The sequence below is a fragment of the Dipodomys merriami genome, unplaced genomic scaffold, assembly GCF_024711535.1.
Source record: "Dipodomys merriami isolate MVZ:Mamm:240054 unplaced genomic scaffold, mDipMer1.0.p SCAF_1933, whole genome shotgun sequence".
Lineage (NCBI taxonomy): Eukaryota > Metazoa > Chordata > Mammalia > Rodentia > Heteromyidae > Dipodomys > Dipodomys merriami.
The window spans coordinates 41498-63420 of record NW_027203308.1 but is presented as its reverse complement, the minus strand read 5'-3'; the positions used below and the strand labels follow the sequence as shown (position 1 = coordinate 63420).

The window sequence follows — 21923 nt, the reverse complement described above, 5'->3', positions numbered from 1 at the left end:
ACCAGTGAAAGAGGATCAGACACATCCATCCTATGGGACCATGCAGAGGCAGGCAGGCAAAGGAGAAAGATTATTACAAGGTTTATTAGAGGAGCCATATTTCCCCCAAGAGGGAGCACATGACCTCCATCATCATCCTGGTAGCAGAAGTATCTGAGAGAAAAGGAAGTGAGGTAGATGGGAGTTCAGGTGGATCTGGGTGGAGAGAGGGAGAGACCAGTTGTATGGAGGGAACTCCAGAAATGGGAGGGGGCCCAGATGAGGGTGGAGCTGAGGACCAAAGGTGAGCGATCTACAAACTGCAGTTCAAAGCCAGTCCAGGCAGAGAAAGATTATCATCTCTAACTAGCCAGCAGAGTGCCAAAAAAGCGGGCAGAGTTGCTTTGGAGACCGAAGTGGCAAAGTGCAATCCTTGCACTGGAGAGCTGAAAAACAGCACTCAGGCACTAAGTTCAAGTCCAGTGACCAAGGGAAATGTCAAGGTTGCGTTTACCCTAACAAAGAAAGAAGCACTCCTGGGACTTTGGCAATAATGTTTGGCTCTTCTAAAATTGATCAGAGCTGAGGTCATGGCAAGCTACTTTATAAGCATGCCTAACTGGGCAAGAACTTGTCAACCATTTGTAATAGTTGGCTGTAAAAGGCTGAGGTTGTGAAATGTGGGGAATAGCTTAAATCCAAACTGCTCTGTATATGCTTAAAACCATAATTGGCAGTAAATTCTGGGCTGACACTAACCAAATAAATTTGTTTAAGAATAAAATATGAAATTGTTAGGACCAGATCAAAAGTAAACAGATAGGGTATTAATTAGAACAAGGAAGGAGAAAATTCAAATTTAACTGAGACAAATAAGTCCCAAGTAAGGAGAGAAACATTGGTATAAACACCAAAATAAAACAAAATTGTGGTCTGATAATTACTAAAAAGATCATTTATATCAAGATTTAGACCAAATGTTAAATTTTCGAAGATAAGGGCTTAAGTAGAGAGTTAAGCACCAGGAGCCACACTAAACATCTGTATTCCAAAGGATGGCCTTTCCCTCCTAGGCTATTTGAGGAGCTAAACAATGCTTTGGCGTATTTGGGGAGGTAATGTTTTCCTAGGATTTCAAGGTAAGACTTGTCCCACCTCCAGGCCTTGAAACTGGGTGCAATGCCCCCATCTCCAGCCTAGATACCAGGATGTCTACAGGCAGTTGTGTGGACTTAACCACCCTATTTGCCTTGATGCAATTTGTAATCACTAACTGTTCGTTCTGCTTTTATAACTTGTTTGTCAATTACAAAACTGCCACTGAACACCTACAAGTGGAACTTCTTATGGATCTTACCTTTAAACATCCTAGACTATTTAAATCTTTTACAAACCAAAGTACTAAACAGGCTATGCTGCTATAGCCCCCCCCCCAAAAAGGGTCCATACAGTTATGAAAAGTTAAAAAATTATGCCTAAACTCTAGTTTGGAATAAAATGTAATTAGTAAAAAGTTGTCACCTTGACAAACTACCCCACACTATATTATAAAAGCCAGTGTACAATCAGAAAAATATTAGGAGAGTTTACTAAAGTTAGTCCCTAGGTAAAACTTCTTTAATCAACCTGTGTAGACTAATGCCAACTGTTTACACACCCATAAAACATTTAAGCTTCAATTATTAAAAAAACAAAAAAGGGGAATCCCTAAGGGAAACTTTTGCCTTAACCTTATTTACTCTAAATTTTTAAAATTTCACTCAAAGTGATCCTTTCACTAAAGCTGAAAAGCATTTTATCCCTCTAGCAGCATCTCACTATCTATTCCCATATGGTTTAAAAAATTTAATCAATGAAGACTAAGACTAATGCCCCATAAGGGAAAACAGTGTTTCTATCATTCCAGATGGATCCACTGGCAACATCTGGGTCCCTTTTTGACTCATCCGACCTCCAGAGAAGCAAAAACAACACAACACAACCCTGAGGAAGAAGATCTAGTAAGCAGCTTTGCATACCTAAGGTTGAAGTCCGGAGGAAGCCATCATCCTTATCTTAAGAAAACCAGCTTGACCCCAGCAACATGGGGTCAGAATAAGGTGTTGACACAAGACCGAAGCCACCCTGGTCAGTACAAAAACCCCTAGAATACCTGAATATCTGTTTTGGCCATGATTGCACTGCTTGTGAATACTTCTGCAGTGGGTAGTGAACATGCATATTGGGCCTATATCACTCACCCACCATTGTTAAAATTAGTGGATTAGCTAGACCAAGGTCCAGTGGCGTACACAAATGACAGCACGTATTTTCCTCCACCATGGGATCATGCAGACCCTAATCATCCAGGTGAGGAAGGAATACCTTATATTATTTCCTTAGGATTTGAGTCTTTACCACTGTGTTTAGGGACATCACCTTGCTTACCAACCAGAAGACAGGTATGGGCATACATCTTGCCTGATGATAAAATCAACAATCATATGGGGCGATTCAGCACAATTTCCTTAAATTTTATTGGTAAGGATCATTCTTATACAAATAAGACTGGGCAACCACCTAACCTAGTATGACAGGACATTAATTATTGAATTTTGTTTATGTTTCTATTCAGTGGTCTCAGTGTCAAAACCCTAGAGGAAAGATTATACAGCATAATGATAACATCTCATTTATAGATTGAGGTCCTCATGGATGTTTCATTGCCAATTATTCTGAAAAGCATGTTGGTGATTGGTATACTAATAATTCTTCTGATGGTGACGTCTATACAATGGAGTTATAAATCATGTAGAACCCATTGGCTTGCTCACCTGACATGATGGAGGCCTTGTGCCTCATAGGCCACATATAAATTTCAGGGGACACTTAGGGCCTGAGCAGTGGCATTTATAAAACTTGCCACGCAATTTTATACAACTCAGAATTGGGTTGGTCACTTTACTAGGGCCCATGAGGCAAATTATACATTTTACAGGAACCATTCTTTTACTGTACAGGGTTGTATTAAACTTTCCTATGTACTAGCCCACAGGGACAGTGTCAATCAATGAGAACCCACGCAGCCTGGACTCTTTACATGCTTAAATCATACTATTTCTTTTAAAATGCCTTCTCAGTCTCTCCTGATATTAAGATCTCGCTTAGGGGTCTGGGTGCCTGTTAATCTCACCCGACCTTGGCAGGAGAGCCCCACTGTTGGTTTGTTGACAGGAGTCTTCCAGCAACTGCTGAAGAGAACTAGGAGATTCCTGGGTCTGAGTGTAGCTGTGATCCTTGAAATGACTGCTATCACCATGACTGCTGCGACTGCCGGAGTGGCCCTGCATTCCTCCATCCAAACCAAGGACTTTGTAGAGAAGTGGCTGGACTGTCACCAGCTATAGACTCATCAGCACAATATTAAACAGGACATTGATTCCCGTCTGAACACCCTGCAACACACGGTGCAGTGGATGGGAGACCAGATAATTGATCTGCAGAAACAGCTAACCTTCAAGTGTGATTAGAGCTCAATAAACTGTGCATCACTCCTACTTGATTCAACACTTCTAACATTACTTGGCAGGGACTTCACTACCACCTGCCGGTCTTGCAAGGAAATTTGACTTGGGACATCCACTAGTTACAGCAGGAAGTCATTGAGACTTTCTTGGCACAACTCCCTGGCGTGGGATATGAAGGTCTGGCTGAGGGAATTGCATCTGTGCTAAACCAATTGGACCCTCATACCTGGTGGCACAGTTTTACCCATAGTGTTTCTACAGGATTGATTGCATTATGTCTTGTCAAGATATTGCTGTCTACATTCCAAAATAGTTTCTGCAAATCCCTTCTGCAAAGGATCTCTTGCTTACGGTTGTACTTAAAAAACAAAAAAGGGGGGAGATGTCAGAGGCATCAACCGGCATAACCCCATCTGTTGCTGTTTCCACAACGGGATCTGGGAACACGATGTGTGGTATAGGCAAGAAGGGACTACACCATGTGAGTATAGACAAAATTTATTGGAACATCACATGTTTATATACAGCACACAAGCAGGAGAAGTAAATCTTCAGTCAGGGGCAGAGAGTTAAACAGTTTTATGGGAGCACAGACAATGAGAGTTTAAACAGAAAAAGCTAATCCTTGTCAACAAAAGTGGAGCAGTTCCACTAATCAAGGTTGTAAAAGCAGGTAAAGCACAGTTGATTACACATAGGGGGGGTCTCCAGGTGCTGTTCTACATGATTAAGAAGATGAAGCACGAATGGTACTTTTTGCAAACCATTACCTGAGCCTTGCACCGGGGGCAGAACCTTTGGCCAGCATGGAGGAAAGGGTGACCCTTCCTCCCCGAGAAGAATTGGAAGTGGTCCTGTGGCTCAGGTGGTAGGGCACTTGCTTTCAGCTGAAGAGCTGAGGGACAGCGTCCAGGCCCAGAGTTCAAGCCCCACGACCAACAAAAATAAATAAATTGGAAGGAAGGAATGCATGCCTGCATGCACCCTCAGAGCACACAGGTGCTCAGATGGGGTTTTGCAGGCCTATGCCTCCAACACCCATATGAACCCCTCTCCTTTTGCTCCCGATCCAGCTCCCAGATCTTAGGCAGATTGGGTGGAAGGAGGCTGTGTCAGTCCTGGAGTTTTTCTCTGCCTCTGGCTGTGCCTGAGCAGCTGCAGGAGCCCTGGCCCATGCTGCAAGAGGCAGCAACAACTGCTGCAGTCGCTGCTGCAAGTTTGGCCATTTGGCTCCACTCCTGCCTGGTTGCCCTGACACTGGAGGAGTCTCGCTGGCTCCTTTGCTGTTTCACACTGCACCTCCAGCCTAGGGATGAGCCCAGGAAGCTCGGCGCTGGAGCCTTTGAGACCTGGGGGATTTGGAGGGGCTGCCCTGCCTGCAGGGTCTGGCCTGAGGAGCCTGTGCCCCAGCCATGGCTGCTTGCTGCTTCTCACTGCTGCTCAGAAGAAGCGGCGGCGGCGCTGGCCTGTAGCCGGCTTGTTTGCTCCCTCCGAGGCTCTTAGAGTTGTGTTACTGGCAGAACACTATCCCAACTGCTCTAGTACTATTTTATTGTATTTTAAAAATAAAAGACTTCATGGGCCCCATAAGTGCTTTATAAAATATGACTGGCAGCCGTTATTTAAATAAATGTGAGAATTCGGGAGTTTTTTTTTTTTTATCTTTCTAAGTGATTTTTTTTTGTCTGTCTTTGGACTTGAACTCTGGACCTGGGTGCTGCTGTCCCTTAGCTCTTCAGCTAAAGACTAGCACTCTACCACTTGAGCCACAGGACCACTTAGGTTTTCTGGTGGTTTATTGGAGATAAGAGTCTCATGGTCTTTCCTGCACTGGTTGGCTTTGAATCTCGATCCTCAGATCTCAGCTTCCTGAGTGGCTAGGATTACAGGCAGGAGCCACTTGCGCCCAGTTCTAAGTGATCATTTTAAAGGCTAAGCATGATAGTACCATCTACTTGGGAGGCATAGATTGAGAGGACGGCAATCCAAGACCAACCCATGCAAAAAGTGAGATCTGATCACAATCATCAAGCTGGGCTGATTCCAATAATCTCAGCTAGATGGGAGGCTGGTCCTGGGATGGGAAGAAAACAGGATGCCCTAACTTAAAAACTAAAGTACAAAAAGGCCGTGGTGTGGATTAAGAGTTAAACACCTGCCTAAGCATGAAATCCTTTGTATAAACTCTAGTACTGAGAAAAGGAGGGAGGGAGGAAAGCAGGAAGGGATATAGGGGAGGGAGAGAGATGCTATTTCATTAATTTTACATTTTTCCTAACACCATTCACTTTGAGTTTCTTTTGCTCAAGACTAGCACTCTACCACTCAAGCCTCAGTACAACTTCCAGCCTTTTCTCTTTATGTGGTACTGAGGAACCAAACCCAGGGCTTCATGTATGTGCTAGGCCAGCACTCTATTACTAAGCCACATTCCCAGTCCTTCTTTTATTTTGTAAGATGAGGTTTGGTTTTGTGTTCTTCTCTTGGCATGGAACTTAGGCTAGTCTCAACCTAACTTCTGACTCAGCCTCCTAAATTCAGAGATTGCAAACATAGACCACCATACTCAGCTCAGGATTCCTTTGAGAGAATCATCTTTTCAGAGACAGAGTTATTCTGTCTTCCTTGGATTGGATGGCCTTTTGCTTTTGGCATTGTGTTAATCCCATTTCTTGTCCTGATATATTTCTCCTTCTAGATCAATAGAAAATTTTCAGCTTCCCAACTTGAAGCCTATTGGTCTCATCCAATAATATAACAAAACTTGTGAATATCATTACCTGGCATCATGGGCATGCCAGCCAGCTAAAACTCAGCTATCAGGTGGGTTTGGGCTTCAACAATGCAGGCAATTCTCTGCATAACCTGAAAACTGTCATAGATAATGTTGGTTTATTCCATCCTGTTTTCAGCTGCTTGCCATTCTGAGCTTTGTATGTTTTTGCTTTCTTTTATTTATTTATTTATTTATTTTTGAGTCATAGGCCTTGATCTCTGGGCTTGGCTTGGGTGATGTCCCTGAGCTTTTCAACTCAAGGCTAGCACTCTACGACTTGAGCCACAGAGCCACTTCTGGTTTTCTGGTGGTTTATTGGAGATAGGAGTCTCACGGACTTTCCTCCCTGAGCTGGCTTTGAACCACGATCCGCAGATCTCAGACTTCTAAGTAGCTAGGATTACAGGTGTGAGCCACCTGTACCCGGCCCTGACTGAATCTTGAAAAGAGAAGACAGGAATAGGTCAAGAGACACACAGTATCAAAATGGGGATGGGAGGGATCGAGAGTTCTGACTGAGCAGTGGATCCATATAAAGTCTGATCAGACTTACTCCAAACATGAAGGAACATCTTCAGTCTGGATGTGGGATGCCTATAAACATTGTCAGGGACATGAAAGGAGCAGGTTTGGGATGAAGGTTTTAGGGAGCACTGTGGGATGAAGTGTCATTAAAAACTCTCAGCTCTGGGGCTGGGAAGTTGGCTCAGTGGTAGAGCGCTTGCCTTGCATGCCTGAGGCCCTGGGTTCGATTCTTCAGCACCATATAAGCAAAATGGAAAGCCAGAAGTGGCGCTCTGGCTCAAGTGGTAGAGCACTATCCTTGAGCTGAAGAGCTGAGGGACAGGGCACAGGCCCAGAGTTCAGGCCCCACAACCGGACCCTCCCCCCCCAAAAAAACCTCTCAGTTCTGACAGCACAGATCAAGTGTTTGTCTTGAGAGTCCCCTGTTGTGCTGTGGCAATGCTCTTCCTGTGTATGTCTGTCTAGAGGGGGAGGTGTTTGCTCCTCATTTGTCATTAATTCTAGAGGACAGAGGAGCCCCATGAGTCCAGTAAACAGATGCTTTCTGGCAGCTTCTCACAGTGTTTCCTCCAGGCAGCACCAGGCTCTTTACTTGCTCTGATGAGGCAGCTGCATATGGGTCTGCAGGAATTTCTTGTCAAGAAATTAGAGAGTCATTCATTCATTACTCTAGAACAAAGAGTGGCAATGCCTAACTATAGGTTGCTTTGTTATTCCAATGTGTGTGCTACTGGCACTGGCTTGTCTCTTCAGTCTGCACAGGCTCAGGACAATACTATAGTCAGCTCGGACACACCAGCTTACACCCAGTCACTACTCAGAATGTGATGTCAAAGCTACTCCTGGTAATAGATGACAAGGCTGTTTAAGTCAGAATAAGATCACAGCAGAATGCACTACGATATCTTTTTGCTCCTCTGATTTAACAGCTTCTAAGCTAGTGTTTCCTGGCTTCCTATCCTTGTGGCGTAGTATGAGAGCCATCTAGGTTGTTGCAATGCATCAGCCAGGAGAAGGGTGTCTATAGTCAGAGTATGACACAAAAAATAGCATCTGTGGTGAGGTTAGACTTGGTGTTGGATTATAATTAAGCTATTTCTGCAAAGCTGGGAAGCATGGAAATGGACTGCCATTGTGAAATGGACATGGGATAATTTAGGAGACAACAAGGATCTGAGTAGCTCTCACCTGTAATCCTAGCTACTCAGGATGCTGTGATCTGAGTACTGAGGTTCAGAGACAACCTAGGCACAAATATCAGATAGTTTCTTTCTTCCAATTAACTAGCAAAAACGAACTAGAGCTGTGGCTGAAGTACTAGCCATAAGAAAAAGAGCTAAGGGTCAGCACTGAGCACATGCTAGCATGAAAAAAATGAGAAAGACATAAGAAGGGAAATTACAAGAAACTTACTGTGAACAATTAGACCTCTAATTATCTTTCTTTTTATTAGCAAGTATTGGTTGTACAAGAAGGAGGTTGTGACGTTCCCATACATGGATACAATGTATCACAGTCATACCCACTCCATCACCTACCCAGTCTTATTTCCAGTTAACACTAAAAAGCCAGAAGCAGTGAGGTAGCTCAAGTGGAAGAGTCCCAGCCTTGAGCAAAAAACTGAAGTGACATTACCAGGTTCTGAGTTGAAGCCCTAGTACAAGGACCACCACACCCAACAAAAATAAAATATTCCATGGGAATGAATGTAGATCTTGTAACATACAACTACAGAAAATAGTAATGTCTGGCATTGAGCTCCCTTAAATTATAAATAACATGAGGAAACAAAGGTCCAAAGTCTTTTTGAATAGCATTTTATTTTCTGAGGATAACAGAATAACAAGACATTGTTATTGTCTGTTCTGTCACATGGTGTTAGATATAAGTATGAGATACTCTGCAGGAAGAACCTCTGTGCAACTTCTGAGGAAACAGAAGTTGGCTGTTCTTTTAAGGGTGAAGGAAATACTTTGTATCTTTTGATGGCGGTGAATCTATGGGAAATCATCAACCTATTAAAAACTAGATATAGTTATAGAATTATATCATCTTATATTAAGAAAGGTCATTAAAGGCACTTTAAAACTAAACAAAGAGGGGCTGGGAAGGTGTCTGAATGGTAGAGTGCTTGCCTCACATGCATGAGGCCCTGGGTTCAATTCCTCAGAACCACATAAGCAGAAAAGCAGAAAGTGGTACTGTGGCTCAAGTGGTAGAGCACTAGCCTTGAGCTGAAAAGCTGAGGGACAGCTCCCAGGCCCTTTGTTCAGACCCCATGGCCAACAAAATACATACATGCATACATACATACATACTTACATAAACTAAGAATAAGAACTTTAAAAGAGTAAATTAATAGAAATTGAATATAACTTAAATAGCAATCTACAAATTTATACTGTTAAATTCATTGAGTACTTAAAAAATGGGGAAATTCAATTCTTTCCCATAATAGATTGTTAACTGAAAAATATAATTTGAGTGAGGGAATTTTGTGTACATGCCTATTACATATCATCTAATAGAAATGCCATGTAAGCCAGAACACAGAAGCCTCCCACAGAACATAGTGCTGTCTGAAAATGAACTCATGGAAAAATGGTACAAAACCTTGTTCAGAAGTCATACTAAAATTTTTCTGTGTATATGCTGATCCTGGGGTTAGAACTGAGGGCTTGGATGCTGTCTTTGAGCTAATTTTGCTCAAGACTAGTGCTGTGCCACTTGAGTCACAGCACCACTTCCAGGAGTGTTTTAGTAGTTTTTTGGAGATGAGTCTCATGGACTTTCTTTCATGGGCTGGCTTCAAACATTGGTCTTCAGATCTCCACCTCCTGAGCAGCTAAGGCTATAGGCATGATCCAGCAGTGCTGGGCTCCAAACTGACAATTTTCTCTCAAGAAATATCATTTCACACTGAAATAGTGAATCCAAATAGCTCATAATGGAACAAGGAATAATATTTCCACAGCAACCTATAGTGGATCTATTCGCATATACTGTGACAGATACCAAATGTTCCCAAATCAAATCTACCCTAACCATTTTTCTCTCATAGACCCTTCTTAAAGCAATTTCAGCAGGTTTTGTTAGTTTGTTTTGTGCTTATTCTAGGTCTTGAACTCGGGGCCTGAGTACCATATCTATGCTCCTTTTGCTTAATCTTAGCATGCTACCACATGAGCTACAACCCATTTCCTTTCTTTTGGTAGTTTTTTGGAGATGAAACTCACTGATTTTTCCTGCTGACAAGCTTCTGAATAGATGGGATTAAAGTTGTGAGCCACTTTCCCCCACCTTCATTGTTTACTTTTGTAGGAGCACATAAAGTACTTCCACCACATTTGTCCATTTGCCCTTCCCCTCACAATGCTACCCCCACCAAAAACCTTATAATAGCTTTCTTAATCCCTTGATTAAAGTAAACTAAGCAAAGAGACAATTAAAAATGATATGCTATGTCTTAGGTTGCCTTGATCTTAGCAGAGTATCACTTCAAGTTAAAAACTGATTAACAAAAATTAAAGAAAAATACCGAGGAGACTCAAAATTGAACAAAGTAAATCCTAATCTTCAAGTTTCAGGTCTCCAAGTAAAAGGAAAGCAGAAAATGTTGTTGCGAGTTCCAGGTAACCAGTGAGGCTTGATAGTCAAATGTGATGTGTGATCCTGAAGTCTGAGGGGAGGATGAGCAGTACTAATGTATAAGTGTTTAAAATCCCTCACTTCAATGGTTATGCTGGGGTGAAGTTGAGAATGTCCTTGTTCAAGGTTTTGGGTATCATCATATTTATGACTTCATGAAATCCCATAACATCATGATGCCTCTTCCTGAAAATTCATTGAGTAATCCTAGCTACTCAGAAGGCTGAGATCTGAGCATCATGGTTTAGTTATCTCCAATTAATCACCAAAAAGATGGAAGTGGAACTGCAGCTCAAGTGGAAAATCACTAACCTTGAGGGGGAAAAAAAGCAAACAAGAACAGATTCTAAGCCCTGAGTTCAAGCCCTAGGAGTGGGAGTGGGGGGAGTTTGATTGAGAAGGAAGACAAAAGACAGTCAAAGCCAAGAGTAAAGTAGGTCCTAAAAGTTCAGAGATTACAACCTAGAATGCCTTTAACCAAGGATGCTTGTCTTAGTTGGGTTTTTCTTATTGTGATTTTTATAGGCAAACAGCATTGAATTGGAGAAAAAAATAGCTTTCTCAACCTAAACCAAATGTCAAAATGAAGAAAAAGCCTATCTTGTGCAAGCCTATAAAGCAGGAGTTACTGGAGGGGAATGAAGAAAGCCTAAAGAAGAGCTCAGCATCCCAGAGAATGGTGTGTCAGACCAGGAAGGCAAAGAGGAGGACCAGGAGCCAGAATCATCATGTGACTTCAACTATGTGGATATGTGCAGAGTCATGTGTTCACTCACTAACTCTTAGGATTTTGTCATGGCTAGGACACTAAACTCGCTCCTTACTCAAATTTTCCCTTTCATCTGCTTGATCTCAAAACTTCTTAACTTGGGTGGCATTTTTTGTGCTTTTGAAATTTTTATTATTTCTCAAAAACAGCCTTTGAAGTGTTAAAAAGACATCTGGGTGAATAAAGTGGAAATTTTCGAGTTTTGTAAAAAAAAAAAATTAATGAACTGAGGCAGTTGGAAGACCATGGGAAGAGGTGTAATAAGAATAGTCTCTTCCGTGGGAAAAGTCTCAACAGTTTTACCTTCAGCTCCATCTATAAGAAACCATTAACATTCTCTATTAGTAGAGTTATTATTTGTATAATTAAATTTGGAATTGGCACTTGATGATCCAAATATTAAGTACCAAGTCCACTGAGCAAAGTTTAGGTTGTCTGATATAAAGTTGAAGAGCCTACAAGTTTAAATTTTTCTTTAATATAATAAGTAACAGACTATTTTTCAAAATCTACTTGGTATGGCGAACTTGAATTGCTAGGCCTGGTAATACTTTTCATTGTAGGAACAACTAGTTTTTCTACATAGCTCTTACCCTATACCCTGATGCCCTACTCTGTTTTGTTAGCCTTGTCCAATACTTTGGGATGTAATCCTTTGGTTTATTTTTATCATTCTAAAGCTAGTCTCTATCATCATAGATATATCAGAATTGGCATGTTGGTCTAAATATCTGGGAATAAATCTATTTCTTCCACTGTTCTCCCCACAGACATCTTTAGGTAGAAAAATGTTGTTTCCTGCTCTTTGCCTTAGCACCATCTTCCTAGAAAAAACAGCACCATGAGAGCCAAGTAGAGGAAGCGAATGCGCAGGCTGAAGGGCAAAAGAAGAAAGAGGAGGCAGAGGTCTAAGTAAACCAGTTTGTGCATCCATCGAGGCCAGAGGAGCAGGAGGAATAAGGAATGCCATAGGCTGGGATGCTGAGATGTTGGACTGCATGCCGCTGTGATTTCCCAGTGGATCCAGAACTTTCATTGCCAAGATCATCTCTGAAAGACACACCTTGCTCATAACCAAGCATCCCCTGATGGTCCTGTGCCCCGGACCTGTGACATTCTGGACTAGTTCTGTTCATAGTTGTGGCCAAGTGTGACACATGTACAATAAACCATCTCTTTTGCTGTTGCAAGAAAAAAAAAGGAAAGAAAAATGTTGTTTCCTTATTGAAAATTCACCCATTTCAAATATTTTGTGAAAGTTTCTTTTTTGTTTATTGTTTTTTGGATTTTGTTTTGTGTTTTGTCAGTCATGGGACTTTAATTCTGGGCCTAAGCACCGTCCCTCGTTCTTCAGCTCAAGGCTAGCACTCTACCACTTGAGCCACAGTGCCACTTCTGGTTTTCTGAGTAGTTTATTGAGATAAGAGTCTCAGGGACTTTCCTGCCTGGGCTGGCTTTGAACCATGATCCTCAGATCTCAACCTCTTGAGTAGCTAGGATTGCAGGCTTGAGCCACCGGTATCTGGCTGGAAGATTTTTATATGTGGATTTATGGAGGGTTGTATTTGTTTTCTACTTTTCAAACCCTTATTTAATGACCATTATTTTGGTTTTGAGCAATTTTATTATTTTAATTTGGGACATTGCTTTATTTTGTTTTGTTTTTGCCCATAATGGTATTTGAAATCAGGGTCTCATACTCACCTTACTTGAACCACTGCTCAAGTCCAGCTCTTTGCTTGTTGAAGATGGAGTTGCAGACTTTTCTGCCTGGCCTGGCTTTGAATCACCATTCTCCAGATCTTAGCCTCCTAATTGAATTTTATGTGTTCAATAGTGTGGAATGTAAGCCAGGCATGGGAAGCTAACAACTATAATCCTAGCTACTCAGGAGACTGAGATGTGAAGCCAATCCCAAACATAAAAGTACGTAAGTCTCTCAACTCTAACAAACTTCTCAGAAAAGGCTAGAAGTGGTGCCATGGCTCAGGTGGTAGAATGCTAGCTTTGAGCAGAAGAAGCTCAAGACAGCACCTAATCCCTGAGTTCAAGCCTCTGCCTGTTGGGGTAGGGAGCAGAAGATTGGGTTTCAAACAGTCAATTGGAAACTCTTCTTCCCAACATTTCATGATCAGTCTTCCCTCTCTTCCTTCATAAAGGCCACAGTACTACATGTTTTCTACCAGAGTCATAGAAACTGGTAATATTAAGTGCTTTTTGTTTTACATTCAATTCACTTTGGAACTTTAAAAAACTTCTATAACTTATAATAAAGATTTATACTACTGAAAATTAACTGATTTTTTGAAAAGCATACAAAAAAATCTTTGTCAAGGGTCCCAGTGAATACTAAGGAACATTATTGGGAAATTTTTACTTGGTTGCTTGTCTGTTGCATCATTTAAACACATGTGGAATTTGGGGTTTTTCAACATTTTACCACCAAATCTTCAACAAACTACGTTGCCTCATTGGATTTTGCTTCAAAAGTTATAAAATATTTTGACATGTTTTTGGTTTGGTCTTTTGGGGATTTTGGCTTTTGGAGTGGTAGTTGGCAAGTACGTAGGCTTGAACGGAGGTCTGGTATCTTGCTTAGATTATTGTGCTCAATGCAGTCACTGTGTCATTTAAGTCACATTTCCACTTCTGGCTTTTTGCTACTTAATTGAAATAAGAATCTTGAGGATTTGTTTCCTTGGGTTGGCATCAAACTGTGATCTTCAGATCCCACCTTCATGAGCAGCTGAAATTACAAGAATGAGCCAAACCCTGGATATATTGTACTACCTATAAAACCAAAAGATGGACAAAATTCTGAAGCAAGTGTGTATGATATGTATTTTACATAATTATATAGACAAATATAATCATGTAAGTGTGTGTGTGTGTGTGTGTGTGGGTGGGTGTGGGTGTGGGTGTGTGTGTGTGTGATTTTAAATGTGTAGAGGGAAATGAAGATGTATTGAGGAAAGATTTCACCTAGCGTTTTTCACAGACTGGGCTACAATACATTCATCATCCCATCCATCTGCATCCTTCCCTAAGATATGCACATCCTCTGGTGGTATCATGGTTATTTTTTGTGTGTGAGAGCCACTACCGAGGCTTGGATTCAGGGCCTGGATGGTGTCCCTTAACTTTTGTTGTTGTTGCAAGGCTGGTAGTCTGCCTTTTGAACCACAGCTCAGCTTTCTGTCTTTTGCTGGTTAATTGGAGGTAAGGGTCTTTTTGCATGGGTTGGCTTTGAACTGGGATCCTAAGATCTCAGCCTTCTGAGTAGCTAGGATTACAGGCCTGAGCCTCCAGTGTCTAGCTTTTCATTATTACTTTTACAACCTACATACTCATACACATCCCTTGCATCCAAAAATCTGACAGTTCAGGCTAACTGACAAGATGTGAGGAAAGATGGCTGAGTGGATAAGTTTCCAAATGGGCATCTAGCCATATTAATATCATTTTGGTAGGTAACTTACCCTTTAGTGAGCACATATTTCCTCTTTCACTCTTTCTTTAGAAGTCAGTGAAATGTTTTTGATATATCTTTCAAATATTATCTCCCAAACAGGAGATAATATTTTAATATATTTGACAATATTTCAGATGAGGGGTCTTGGTTGTCTGGAGCTCTGTGGGAAGAAGGCATCCAGCTGGGCTGTAGGCACAGAGTTGATGTTTTCTATCTGCTGGTTGCAGAGAAAAAGGTTTTCTTCCTGGGAAGGCTTTGAATCCAAACCCTCTGCTTTCAGGCTTCTGAGGATTACAAGCATAAAGCACCACCAACTGGCTCATTTTAGAAGCCTTAGTTGCTTTTCATTCATCCCTTTTTTCCTGCAAGGTTGATCTAGGCAACCTGGTTGTACCTCATGATAAAGTGATTTTTATAATACTTTGCCTCTGCCATTTCTGAAACTTATTTCCTCAGTACTGGGTATATGAAGTTGATCTAAACCCAGTAACATTTTCCTTCTGAGATGTTAGGTAGCTTATTTAAATCATTTATCCTTTGCTTTGGCAAAGCAATCAAGATGTTTCTGTAAAACCCAATTTCATGAGAGTATTATAGTTAGAAATTATCATATGCACTCTTCAGTATAGTCTATGCTTTATTTTATTGATTTATTGATTTATTTATTTAGGTCAGTCGTGGCGCTTGAACTCTGGGCCTAAGCCCTTTCCTTCAGCTCTTCAGCTCAAGGCTAGTGCTCCACCACTTGAGCTACAGCACCACTTCCAGTTTTCTGATGGTTTACTGGAGATTAGAGTTTCACGGAGTTTCCTGCCCAGGCTGGTTTTAAACCATGAGCCTCAGATCTCAGCCTCCTAAATAGCTAGGATTACAGGCGTGAGCCACAAGTGCCCGGCAGTCTCTGCTTTTATAAACTTATAAGACTGGTTGGAAGAATGATGATTGTTGAATTAATTTAGTAACTATTCTATAGATTTTATTCCTTAAGGCTTATTAACTCAAAAAGGGATTAAATACATTCAGAATAGTGGAATGTGGCAACTACTGATTTGATGTATGTGGACAAATGATCAGATTTCTTATGATTACTAAAAAGATTTCTTCAAATTTCCAGTGGTAGGCTGCTGTGCTAACTTGGAGGAGACAGTGGTGATGCTGGAGCTCTGAAAACTGGCTATGAAGCAGAATTTCAGAGGAGAGCATTTGCTAAGGATATAATTTCCAAGGCTCATACCAAATATATTGAACTAGATTGCCCAATGATGAACAACGGGTCATATTTTGTTTGTTGGTTTGTCTTGTGAAAATTTAAATTTTGAGCCTGGGTACTGTCCCTTAGGTTTTTTTTTTGTTCTGAGCTAATGTTCTACCTCTTGAACCACAGCGTCACTTCCAGATTTTTGGTGGTTAATTGAAAGTCAGTCTTACCAAATTTCCTCTTTGGGCTTGTTTCAAACCTCATCCTCAGATATTGGCCTTGGGGGTAGTTAGGATTCCAGGTATGAGCCACCAGTACCCGGCTAGCATCACATTTTAAAAGTATTCTCTAGGTTAGTCTGGTGTGTCTGGTTACAATTTGAGAACATTGGTTCCGGTGGGTCATGTCAGATTTAGAGTAAAATCAGAACTTTTCTTCCTGTAACAAGTAGCACACAATATCTAATTTATTCCTGTCTTCATCTCTGATCTCTTTCTTCTTCATTGTACCAGTCCTTCCTTGTTCCATGAACCTCAGCATGTCAGTGCTGTCTTCCTTTTCTTAAACAAGTCAGGTCCGTTCCCACCATGGGGGATGTACTTGCTGTTCTTGCTACCTGGAACATCTGCTCCTAGAAAATTGCATGGATGATGGCCTTGCTTTCAGATCAAATGTCCCCTCCTCGGGGATGTCTCTGCCTATCCCCACTGTGAAGTTGTACCCACAATACCACCAATGTCATGCCTCTGATTTATAGAAATTGTCATTATGATTTCTGGTTTTCTTCTCAGCATGAAATAGGCATGGAGGCAGCCACATTCGCTTCTGTTTCTCCAACCCCTAGTGCCTGGTCTTTAGTGCTCAGGAGCCTTAGCATGGGAATAAGCCTGTTCCAGCTCAAGTAATCCTAGCTACCAGTCAGGACAGCTCATCAAGCTGTAGCCTGGTGTCTAGCAGTCATTTCCTCTCATCCTTTGTGCTCTCTGTGTAGCTGAGTCCACCTGATGGCCAGATCAGTGCCTGAAACCTATCTGCTGCCATGGCAAAAGTATCTGTGATGTCATAGAAGTTATGGCCATTGTTTTGTGAAGCTGTGAGGACACCCACCCCCACAAAAGGTCACCCAGACAGGGATCTCCCATGCCCAGAAGTACATTAAAAAGTTCAGCAACCAAACCATCCCTCACCCCCTGATGCACTCAGTGTGTTTCCATTTCTTTAAAAAAAAAAAAAAAGAAAAAGAAAAGAAAAAATCAAGACATGCCTTTGATGATTTGTCACAGAATTATTGAAACATAATATATAATTTTATATGAGTATTTGTTAGACTTTGTCCATCTCTGGAGCCATTGGAATATTTATATGTGTTTGCAGCTTGGGAACAATAATAATCTTTAATTCAGTATAGTCAGAGACTATAGTTCAGAAGGCTCTTTTGAGACTCTTTTGGAGAGAATGCTAACTTTCCATCTACAGGTGGCCATCTTGGTACAGGAATTGAGTAGATTATCATAGGATAAGAAGCTTGTCCTTATTTCTACTGACTTTTCTCTGGGGTCAGGGAGGGTGATCCAACGGCATATGTGTCTTTGCTATCCTGGAGGGGCCCAGACTTCCTCTCAAAGTCTAATGCCATGATGGTAAAAGAGGCTAAAACTCAGAACCCACCTTCCTATACAACTAGGATTATAGGCCTGAACCTTGTACATACAACTCATAGCCCTTTTTTGGGACATAATGTGGTCAACTTAATTATATTCACTTCATACATAGATGCACAAATGTATATACACATGTATTTATTCATCTATTAATAAACAGTATTATATCCACACACAAATATATATTTATATAATTATAATCAAAGTTATATCACCACTTTCTCCAATAATTTTTACATTGGTTTGTGAAAAAATACCCTTGAGACTAAAAATGTTAAATGCTCTCATAGTTTGAAAAAATCATATTCAGTCTTATATAATATATTATATATAATATAGTGTAAAGAATATAACATGTATTTACATATAACTAATTTAATTATGGATTTCCTTCCCAATTAATTACAGAACCATTTAGACAATGATAATTGTCTAAATCTAAATCTATTTTACTGTTGTCAGGAAATACATTATTATAATAAGGCTTGCAAAATTCACAGTGGTGAGTTACAAAGCCTCAATAATTAAAATATACAACTAGGATGATAGAAATAAAATAATAGAAAAAGGAAGAATGGGAAATTGTGGGAAGGAAAAAACCTCCACAACCCAAACCTCCACAACCCATGCATTTTTTTTCCCAAAATCTTTAGAGACTTAATATATTGGAATCAACACTTACAGGCACTACCCAAACAGAAAACAATCACAAATTTAGAATTCAGCTATTCTAGTCTCAATCCATGCCTTCTCTCAGACAAGCAAGTATTCATCATCAATCTCCTTTTTAAAACAATTCATGTGTATGAGTCTTCTCCATTAACAATTTGATATACCAGAATTTGTTCAGAGTAGGTACTTGTGGCTCACACCTGTACTCCTAGCTACTCAAGACTGACATGGAAGGAAAACATTTGGCTTGTCATTCTTTAATGACAGCAGGGAAGCTCAGATGTGTTTAGTATGTAAAAGACCCTTAGGTCATTACTCAGAAGCATAATAAAGAAATGGAAAGGAAGAAAAAGGGAAGAAATATATGTATATGTTACATTGGGTAGGTTTGTGTACATATGTGTCTGTCTATATGTACATAGGCATACATAACCTTTAAAATGTGTATTGTATTGAATGTTTCCATTTTAATCCCCCTTTCTATCCTCTCCCTGCCCTGTACCTGCCATTACTTCTGATTTCACTGTTAGTTCCCTACTTTTGTCCATCTGGAGTCTGTCCATACTGCTTTTCTGGTGGACTTCTTGACATCAATCATTCATTTTCCTAAATTTTACAGATCTGACATGCAATGTAACTATTTTAGAAATGATAGTGAGGGACAACTTCAAAAAATCAATTTCAGAGAGTTCCGGGAAGATGGCGGAGGAGAAGCTGGAATCTGAACAAGCTCTCGCATAGAAAGCAGCTTTAGAGTTCCAGTGAACAGTCCTAAGCCAGAGAATCACACCAAGTGTGCCATCACAGGACAGAGAGTTAGACAAGAGAGGGGAAGCCAAGGCAAAAAGAAGCACCCGAGTGGTCGCCAGCAGCCGCCACGGCGGCGGCGGCGGCGGCAGGGTCGCAAGCGGCAGAGACCACAGCCGGGGGCCATACCTGAGCGCTCACACAGAGAGTCCGGGACGAAGGAGCCAGACGCAGCGGCCGAGCGGATTCTACTCAACACCAGCAAGAACCAACAAAGAGCGGACATCTTCACCCTGCAGCTTGCAGACCAGAGACGTCCCAGGATCCAAGACTCGGCACCAGAGACGACCCAGGATCCAAGACTCGGCGTGAGTACAAGCCCGACATCCTCACTCCTCAGGGAGCAGAGGAAGGAAGGCCACCCCTCCCCCCCCAGCACCGGTGATCTCCATCTTGGATACCGACAAAGCTCGGAGGAGCTGCTAGCTCCAGCTCAGGCCTTGGAATAAAATGAGTCATTTAGCAAGCAGGTCACAAGAACTTAACTGCGAAGTGACCTGCCAGACTCAGCTCCATCCAGGGAAAAGTCACCCAGCTCAGGCGCCAGCCATCAGAGTGCCTAGCGTCACTGGGTAACCAGAGCCAGAGGCTGCCCCTCCCTCTAGCAGCCACCACAATCAATTGAAAAACAGAAACCCTGAGAATGGCTCCAGGCTGGGCACTGTGAGCTTTATCACAAAATAGCCCCAGGGAAAAGCTACTGTTTGTTGAAAGGCCTCAACTCTACCCAGAACCTAGCCTCATCACCACATCCCCCTCTTTTGTGACTCTCAAAGCAGACCACCCTCCCAGAAAACTAACCTGGGAGGGGGATCTCAAAATCTTGGGTAAAGCAGAGCATTTTTCTGCCTCTTCCAACCAACCGACTTAAGAAACCAATCAAGCCACAGGACCTCAAGCTGACCAGAGACTCCAACAAGAGACTGGTTGCAGACAAAAGGGAGATACAGGATTCTTCCCACTCCTCCCCCCCCCAAAAAAAAATCAAAAGACTTTTTTTTATTCTTCTTCTTCTTCTTTTCTTTTTTTTGCTTGTTTTTTGTTTTTTGTTACCTTATATATATATATATATATATATGTATATAAATTTTTTTCCCTTCTAAAACTTTTATTAATCTTTAATTTTTGCCTCTTCTGAAAAAATAATTGTTTTCCAGTAACTTTTTTTTTCTCATCTTATAATTTTTATTTCAGAATTACGTGAATGAGAGTTTTCCTTTCTTTTCTTGTCTTCTTTCTCTTTTTCTTTCTTTCTTAATTATCTTTTAGTTTTTTGTCTAGCTCTACTGAACTTCTGATCTTTTCTTCTCCCTTAAAGCTTTTCACATCTCCTCTATGTCCCTCCCCTTCTCTGAACATATTCACATTCCTCTCTAAATAGACGGTCTTTTAACCTCTATAATAACATTAATTTTTACGTTTCTATTCTTTTTCTGGTCTCTCTTTATTCCCCTTTCCATCTCTTCTTTTTCTCTCTCTCTCTACTTGCATCCTACCCAACCCATTTCCTGCATTGTGATTAGGACATAGTTAACTCTCCCTGTGCCTCCCCACACCAATCTATTCCTATTTTTTACCCACATCTCTCCCTAATCCTAATAATTTCTGGTTTTCCAAATTCTTTTCTGCTGTTCGAAGTCCTTTAACATATAGTCGTTTGATGTTGAATAGATGTATCTGTTGAACTAGATTGTATCTGTAGACTATTGACTGTACAAATGCAAACTTTGGTTGATAGTTGCCTTAAGATAGTGTTCTAGCACAAAACTGGTGCAATCTTTATCTCAAATGGGCCGAGTAAGCCGGAAAAACACAAGAAAAATGGCAAACTCGGGTATCTCAATTCCCAACCTTGATAATCAGGGATTAGAACAGATAAAGAATAATCCAGAGGAGAGTTCCCAAATAGCTCTACAAACACTAATAGCAAACATGATAAATGAGAAGTTTGACAATGTACAAAGGACTCTGTATGAGCGTGATAGGGAGAGAGAGGAGGCATCCCAGAAGTTTATACAGGAATATCATAAGCGTGAGGAAGCTTCTCAAAAACTGATACAGGATTTGCGTGAACAACTTGAGAATACTCAAAGAGAAAGGGAGGAATGGCGTGAGCAGGCAGAGAACACTCAAAGAGAACTGCAGGAATCCCACAGAAGGGAGGAAACTAATCAAAGAGTAATTCACGAATTAAGAGACCAGGTAGAGAATACGCAAAGATCACTAAAGACATTCATGGAATCCATTAACAAAGAGCTGAAGGAAGTCAGGGAGACCACAAAGGGAATGCTGAATGGAACCCAACAGAAGGAATGGGAGTCCAAAGAAACCATAACCAATCAACTAAGTGATTTGAGAACAAACACTGAACACCAAATTAAGGAAGTAAAGAAATTCATACAAGACCTAAAACAGAGCTTCAACAAAGAACTTGAAGCCATCAAAGCTGACCAATTAGAAGGAAAAGAGATTAAAAACAAAGTAGAGAGTCTTGACAGCAGGTTAGACCATGCAGAAGATCGAATCTCAGGGATTGAAGACAGCCTAGATATTATAGAGAAAGAACATACAACCATCCAAGACAAGTCCAAGAAATATGATAGGTCTATCCAACACCTGGAGGACACCATCAGAAGGCCCAATCTAAGGATAATGGGTGTAGAGGAGCACCTAGAAACAGAAGTTAATGGTCTAGGAAATTTGTTTAACAGGATCCTAGCAGAGAACTTCCCAAACATACAAAAAGATAGGCCTATTCAGATACAAGAAGCTTTTAGAACCCCAAATAGACCAGACCAGAATAGGACATCCCACCGTCACATTATAATCCACACAGGATCAACCCAGACCAAGGAAAAGATCCTTAAAGCTGTCAAGGAGAAAAGGTTAATCACCTATAAAGGGAAACCA

The 21923-nt window shown here is 41.1% G+C and overlaps 1 long non-coding RNA gene across 8 annotated transcripts in view; it reads left to right on the top strand.

The window, feature by feature from the left end:
• LOC138831350 (uncharacterized) overlaps positions 1-13807 on the top strand; it is a 34116-nt gene extending 20309 nt beyond the window's left edge. For 4 of the 8 annotated variants that reach the window (XR_011373266.1, XR_011373261.1, XR_011373264.1 and 1 more), the window contains 3 exons: positions 1886-2106; positions 3193-3966; positions 10960-13804. This is a non-coding gene — a long non-coding RNA (uncharacterized lncRNA). Of the gene's footprint in view, positions 1-1885; positions 2107-3192; positions 3967-6183; positions 6309-10959 lie in introns of all 8 variants that reach the window. The other 4 variants (XR_011373263.1, XR_011373265.1, XR_011373262.1 and 1 more) reach the window with 4 other exon arrangements.
• Positions 13808-21923: the final 8116 nt, after the last annotated feature.